The sequence below is a fragment of the Sorex araneus genome, chromosome X (assembly GCF_027595985.1).
Source record: "Sorex araneus isolate mSorAra2 chromosome X, mSorAra2.pri, whole genome shotgun sequence".
Classification (NCBI taxonomy): Eukaryota; Metazoa; Chordata; class Mammalia; order Eulipotyphla; family Soricidae; genus Sorex; species Sorex araneus.
In genome coordinates, this window is record NC_073313.1 from 228132573 (window position 1) to 228140842 (window position 8270).

Consider the following 8270-nt stretch of genomic DNA (forward strand, 5'->3'; position numbering starts at 1 on the left):
CCTGAAAAAAAGAGAACAGGACAGAGAGCTATTAAGTATTTTTAGTAAAATATTGCCTTTGTCTTGTGCAGAACATGTAGAATATGCTGTTTAATTTAGGGGGATTTTTTCCCCCTTAGAGATGCTTTGTTGTAGCTGAAGCAATTCTTAATCATAAAATTTTCTGATTTTGATTTTTTTCATACTTATCTGAAGTTGTTTACCAATTTATTTTTGTTTGAAGTGTGATTTTTTTCCCCAACCTCTTGTAAAAAAAGGTGGGTTTCTGCTAATGAATTGAGCAGATATCTAATATTTTATATGCCTTTTGAGCTGTGTAACTTAATATTTGGATACTTGGTAATTTGTTTTATTATGTAATTGATAAAATGGTGATGTGTATTAGTGTTAGTTCAACCATATATTTATGCTGTCTGGGAATGTGTGGTTGTAGTTCTGTGGGAGAAATAATTGTCAATGTTCACCAGCTTGTAAAAATCTAGTTCGAGAGCTTAAACATTTAAATAAATAGTGAAATGCAATTAAAAAAAAAACCTGCAGAGTAAAGGAAACTCAAGCTATAATACAGATATCCTATAGAAGGGAAGAAAATATTTGCATACAAATAGATAAAGGACTACTATTCAAAATCTATAAAAGCAGTCACAAAACTCAACTACAAAAAATTCAGTGACCCCATCCAAACACAGGAAAGGTACATGACCAGATACTTCCCCAAAGAAGACATAGATAAAGAAAAAGTATATGACATCACTCATGATTAGAAGAATGTAAATAAAAACAATATTGAGATATAATTGCATGCCAATGAGCAGAGCATATGTCAAGAAGTCTATAAGCAGTTAGTATTTGGTGGAATTGTGGTGAGAAAGGAACTCTCATCCACTGTTAGTGGAAATGTCTGGTTAAACCTCTATGAAAAACAGTATAGTGACATATCAAAACTAGCACTGTAGCACTGTTGTCCCATTGTCCATCAATTTGTTCAAGTGGGTACCGGTAATATCTGCATTATGAGACTTGTTGTGACTGTTTTTGGCATATCAAATATGCCACGGGGAGCTTCCCAGGCTCTACCGTGAGGGCGGGATACTCTTGGTAGCTTGCTGGGCTTTCCAAGAGGGATGGAGGAATCAAACCCAGGTTGGCTGCATGCAAGGCAAACACCCTACCCGCTGTGCTATTGCTCCATACCCAGTAACCTCTGCTAATACAGCAGCACAAGTACATGACACCCCTCAAGTCTCAAAAATAGGAATAGAATTCCCATATGACTCAGAAATATCACTTCTTGGCATTTAGCACCCAAACTCAAAAACAGCAATTCAAAAGTATATGCATGTCTACATTTATTGCAGCACTTAGTACAGTAGCCAAAATATGAAAACTACCCAAATATCTGACTATAGATTAATGGATCAAGAATTTGTGGTATATGGGACTGGAGCGATAGCACAGCGGGTAGGGTGTTTGCCTTGCACGCGGCCGACACGGGTTCAAATCCCAGCATCCCATATGGTCCCCTGAGCACGGCCAGGGGTAATTCCTGAGTGCAGAGCCAGGAGTAACCCCTGTGCATCGCCAGGTGTGACCCAAAAAGCAAAAAAATAAAAATAAAAATAAGAATTTGTGGTATATATACACAATATGTATATACACTATGTGTTGGATATTAACCCTAAGTGTTTTAGGCTTCATCCTTGAATTGCCTCTTTTTCTCCCCCCAGAGAAGCTTACAGTGCTCTTGCAAGCACCTTTAATCTCCAGAATTTATCTTTCACCTTTCCATTTTGCTTTACTTCTCATCCTTACATTCCCCAAGTCAGTCTTGATTACTTTTAAGTCAAAACTTCTGGTGATTCTTGTCTATGTATTTGTAGTGAATTACTTGCTTGGTTCTCGGCCACTGAACACATGTGCTGCGCACCCACATTTTGAACTCACACTATGAAGCTCTAATAAGGGACAAAATCATCAATTTGTGCCCTAGAAGGAATTAGAGGACATCATGCTGAATGAAGTCAGTCAGAAGGAAAGAGATAGATTTAGAATGATTTCTCATATGTGAGGCTTAGAGATATATGGTGAAGTAGCAAAAGAGGGCCAAAGATAACAACACAGTGAGAAAATTGATCCACAAAACTGAATTTTGGGTGGGGTGGTGATGAAAATGAGTGGTATTGGGGACCTAGAGAGAGGGAGATAGGTACACTGGTGATTGATGTGATGTTGGAATTATTTACATGCAAAACTATTGTTAATAATATTATAAATCACAGTAGCTCAATAATTTTTTAAAATAAAGTATAATGTGGCTATGAATACTCAAAATACTTATATGAGAGATGTGATATTATGGGTCAGTGTTAAAGTACTTGTTATAAAAGCATGAGAACTTGAATTCAATCCCTAGAAGCATTGCTGTTGAGATTCTGTATGTCACAACCAAGTGTACAAGCACTGCAACAAAGTGTGCAAGCACTGGGTTTAAGCACTAGGAGGCAAGGGAGAAATATCTATAATTAAGTTTTCTTTTCTGACTTATCTTACTCCCATCAAATAACCATCATAAGTTCCCACCTCCTTCATAAAGTTTGCAAGCATATTGAATGACACATGTTACCAGCTTTACATGGTGATGTTATAAAGCATAAATAAGTAATACAACAAAGTTTTTTAATGTTTATCATAAGAGAGGAGTTGATCCCTTGAGATCATTAAATATTTTATGAAAGCTACCTTTAAATTCTTATTTTAGTATTGTTTAAACAGTAGGAATTTTGTTTTCAAATTAGGTAAAGATATAGAGCATATGATTCATGAAATTTCCATAAATGTTAAGAAAATGCATTAAACTTGCAACAAAGAAAAGTCTTTTTAAGGGTATTGATAAGATTAGTAAAGCAAATATCTATTTTTCAAATGTTTAGTCAAGCATATATATATACATATATATATGATAAGTATGTATTCTAGACATTATTGACAGTATGGAATATCTTCTGTTCCTACATAAGATAATTATCAGGGTGATAAAATTATGTATTTTAAGTAAAAGAAGTAATCAATACTTTGATATTTATTTACATTGATATGTTTACACATTAATTTGGATTGAGTGAAGTTAAAAGAGTATAACTTTTCCCATGAGTAAATACATAGGGAACTGAAGTAATTAAAAACTAAGGTCATAGTCCTTCCTCAGATCATGGCTCAACAAGAGCAGTGTTTCTTAGCCAATCTGGGCCACGAGAGTATTCCAAGAAAACCATAAGAGAAAATTCCATGATTGGAGGAGAACAACATGGGACAAGGGGGGCAACCAGAAGGTCAGAGATCTACAAGAAGGAAACAGGTTAGAGGGACTACAGTTGGAAAAGGTTGACAAGTACTGGCCTTGTCATAAAGTATACTTGTCATAAAGTATCTGGTGATTTTAAAGAATAGTTTTAATTCTGAATGTTTGATATTTCCCAGCATGAAGTACTAAAACTGAAGCTCCTAAATTTAATCCCAATCCACTGATAACATTATGTGCTTGAGAAACTGCACAATATTTGTAGCCTGTAACCTGCTGGTTAAAATGATGGAAGGGGAAAATGGTAAACTTGTGCAAGTTCCTCACAAGGTGATGAATAGGTTTTTGTCAGACACCTTATTTCTTTGCCTAACTACCCTCTTCCACAATATGTCCTTACAATTTTTAGTAACATTCCAAGTTTTGCATCACAAAAATTTCCTTTGCATATAGCATAGACTCAAAAGCTCATTTAGATATATGTTTTGATCCCAGAACTCTACCCTTACATTTACTTGCTTGATACAGTAACTTTGACTCTGCAATAATTGTAAATTACAGTAGAATTATGATCTTGCTTTTGCTATTTTCCTTATAACATTTTACTGAGGAAAGCAGATTATAGAGTATAGTAATTATTGAAAATATAATTTTAAACATTTTATCATAATTGCTTTAAAATATATGCAATGCATCATATATTAAACAAGAATCACTAAAATATAGAAATATTTAAAAATTTATCATTTTAAGAAACAGAAATTACAACTTGTAAGGGTTAAGAAAAGAGTTTTAAAAGCATATTTGTATTTACAAGAAAATAAGGTAAAAACTTGGGGAACTGAAGTACACACACACACAAATGTGCACATGCACACATATAAGATGGACCTGGATGGGTTTTCTCCTGCAAAATCTTGTAGCATCAGGTCCGTACTCTAAGTTTAGAATTTAAAAGTATATTTCCACATAATCTGGAAGTGCCTGATTTAAGAAATTAATAATAAAATAATTTAGATTGGATATATGACACAACAAAAGCAAACCTTTCTGTAAGGAATATTATAAGCTATCTCTATCGTTATTATAAAAAGAACATTTACAGAAATGGATATAAAGGAACTTTCAGAAATTGAAAAGTAATCCAGACTTTGCAGTTGCAGAGATCTTGTCACTCTTAGAAAGATGGAATGAAAAGTCTAGAATCCAGAAAAGAATTAAGTGAAGAGGCATCTTAAGTGAAATAACCTTCACTTGAAATAAATCTAAGGAAGAATTTTGCTCAATAGAGATATGAACTACAATGTATTTTGTATCTAGTTTCGAATTTCACAAAGGTATATTCAGAAGCAATGCTTCACCAAGCAAAATTGAAAATAAGGTCATGCAATTATCAACCCAACACTCATGAAATATTTCTAAATCTTTTATCAGGATAAAGTTTTTTAATAAAGTATATGGAAAAACTTTCAGACATAATTAAACACATTCTCCTTTTGAGATTTCTAGTAATTTATAGCATTATAATATTGACTACAATAGGAAAGGTCAACATTACTCTGGGAAACAAGAGGCTCTAGAGAAAATAATAGCTATAGACAAAAGACAATAATTCTTTTGGGTTGATTTAGTTTTATTATAACTGGAACTCTTACCTAGATAATGTTAAGATTTGTTTTTGGTTTTTGGCAGTGGAGGGACAGCCAACAGTACTTGGGGCCTACTCCTGACTCAATATTCAGGGGATTATGTGATAATGATGTTCAAATCCAGAGCCCCAAACACAAAACCAGCATTCTAGCCCTTTGAGCTATATACCAATCTTACTAGTAATCAGAGATTACTAGAATTTTAAATGTTTCTTACTGGCGTTTGCCTTGCAAGCGGCAGACCCAGGTTCAATTTCCAGCATCCCAGTGGTCCCCTGAGCACCGCCAAGGGTAATTCCTGAGTGCAGAGGCAAGAGTAACCCCTGAGCCTTGCTGGGTGTGACCCAAAAAATAAAGAGAGAGAGAGAGAGAGAGAGATGTTTTACAACATTTTTGTAAAAAAAATGTTTCTTACTGATTTATGTACCTGATCTCTTTTCAGATTTACATACCTTACTCCACAACAAATTTGAGAACACTAACCTGATTTATGTTTAAATAGATGTGTATAAATGTGTACCCATTTATATTAACACAGTCACAGATATCTAAATGCATAGAGTATGAAATTATCATGACAGAGAAGTAACTGACAATACTAAGATTAGAAAAAATATCCATTTTTAAATGGTAAGAATATATTAGCATATGACAGGAACAAAACATTAAAATAATTAATCACATGCCCTACTTGCCTTCCAAGCGTTAAGGATCATTTGCCACTGGAGCACATTCCCAGCTGGGACTTCTGCCACACTTGTGAGCATGGCTGCAAAATTGATGGTTTATGTGATTATGTAAGTTCACAAAATTGAGTAGGGCAAAGAAATTCCCATGTTGCCATCCCAGAATAGAAAGTCAATATATTGAAGACATCCAACACCACCATCACCCTCTCCCCATGCCATCTTGGGAAAAATCAATGTTATATATTAAAAGCATATGCTTGATAACATGTACTAATATTTCTTTTTCCACTTTTATTATTTTAATACTACTATTATTTTTGTTGTTTATAGAGTGATAGAAATACAGAACTATAACATAGATTAGTTATCTGGCATCATTCAATCATTTTCTCATCAGTAAATTGAAGGCCAATAAACTTTAATGGTTCCCCTAAACTGAAGCTAACACATGAGGAAGAGGTAGTGATGATTTAAGAATGCAATTTCTTTAATAAAAATTAGAGCAGAAATTAATGACATGGAAACCAAAAAGACAATCCGAAAGATCAATGAAACAAAGAGCTGGTTCTTCGAGAAAATAAACAAGATTGATAAACCGCTAGCAAGACTCACAAAGAAAGAAAGAGAAAGAACCCTAATAAATCGAATCAGAAATGAAAAGGGGGACATCATAACAGAAACCAGTGAGATTCAAAAGATCATTAGAGACTACTTCGAAAGTCTATATGCCACAAAACAGGAGAACCTAAAAGAAATGGATGGATTCCTCGATTCTTACAATCTCCCAAGACTGAACAAAGAAGACTTGGAATACCTGAATAGACCCATCAATGTTAAGGAAATTGAAGCTGTGATCAAAAACCTCCCCAAAAACAAAAGCCCAGGCCCAGATGGCTTCACTGGCGAATTCTTCCAAACATTTAAAGAAGACCTATTGCCTGTTTTCCTCAAACTTTTCCAGGAAATTGAAAAAACAGGAAATCTCCCAAACAGTTTCTATGAAGCACACATCTCCCTAATACCAAAAGCAAACAAAGACATCACTAAGAAAGAAAATTACAGACCAATATCCCTGATGAACACCGATGCGAAGATCCTCAACAAAATACTGGCAAATAGGATCCAACAACTCATCAAAAAGATCATACATCACGACCAAGTGGGATTCATCCCAGGGATGCAAGGATGGTTTAACATTCGGAAATCAATCAACATAATCCAGCATATCAACAAAAGTAAAGATAAAAACCATATGATCATATCAATAGATGCAGAGAAAGCATTTGACAAGATCCAACATCCTTTCATGATGAAAACCCTCGCCAAAATGGGGTTTGGAGGAACTTTCCTCAAGATAGTCGAAGCCATCTCTCACAAGCCTACGGCAAGCATTATCCTCAACGGGGAAAAACTAAGGGCCTTTCCTCTGAGATCAGGCACAAGACAAGGATGCCCACTCTCACCACTCCTCTTCAATATAGTACTGGAAGTACTTGCGATAGCTATTAGACAAGAAAAAGAGATTAAGGGCATCCAGATAGGAAGGGAAGAAATCAAACTCTCACTATTTGCAGACGACATGATACTATATCTAGAGAAGCCTAAAACCTCTACTAAGAAACTCTTAGAAACAATAGACTTATACAGTAAAGTTGCAGGCTACAAAATCAATACCCAAAAATCCATGGCCTTCATATATGCAAACAATGAGGCAGAGGAAAGGGACATGAAAAAAGCAATCCCATTCACAATCGTGCCCCAGAAAATCAAGTACCTCGGAATCAGCTTAACCAAGGAAGTAAAAGACCTTTACAAAGAAAACTACATAACGCTACTCCATGAAATCAAAGAGGACATGAGGAAATGGAAACATATACCCTGCTCGTGGATAGGGAGAATCAATGTTGTCAAAATGGCAATACTCCCTAAAGCATTATACAGATTCAATGCGATCCCTATAAATATACCCATGACACTCTTCAAAGAAATGGATCAAGCAATCCTAAAATTCATATGGAATAACAAACGTCCAAGGATAGCTAAAACAATTCTTGGGAAAAAGATGATGGGAGGCATCACCATCCCCAACCTCAAACTTTACTACAAAGCAGTAACAATTAAAACAGCATGGTACTGGAACAAAGGCAGAGCCGTAGACCAATGGAACAGGGTGGAATATCCCTACACACAACCCCAAATGTATGACCATCTAATCTTTGATAAGGGAGCAAGAGATGTGAAGTGGAGCAAGGAAAGCCTCTTTAACAAATGGTGTTGGCACAACTGGACAACCACATGCAAAAAAATGGGTTTAGACCTTGACCTGACACCATGCACAAAAGTCAGATCAAAATGGATTAAAGACCTCAACATTAGACCACAAACCATAAGGTACATTGAAGACAATGTCGGCGAAACCCTCCACGATATTGAAGATAAAGGTATCTTCAAAGGTGGCACGGAACTAAGCAATCTAGTAAAAACAGAGATCAACAAATGGGACTACATTAAACTAAAAAGCTTCTGCACCGCAAGAGATACATTGACCAGAATCCAAAGACTATCCACAGAATGGGAAAGGATATTTACACAATACCCATCAGATAAGGGGTTGATATCAAGGTATATAAAGCA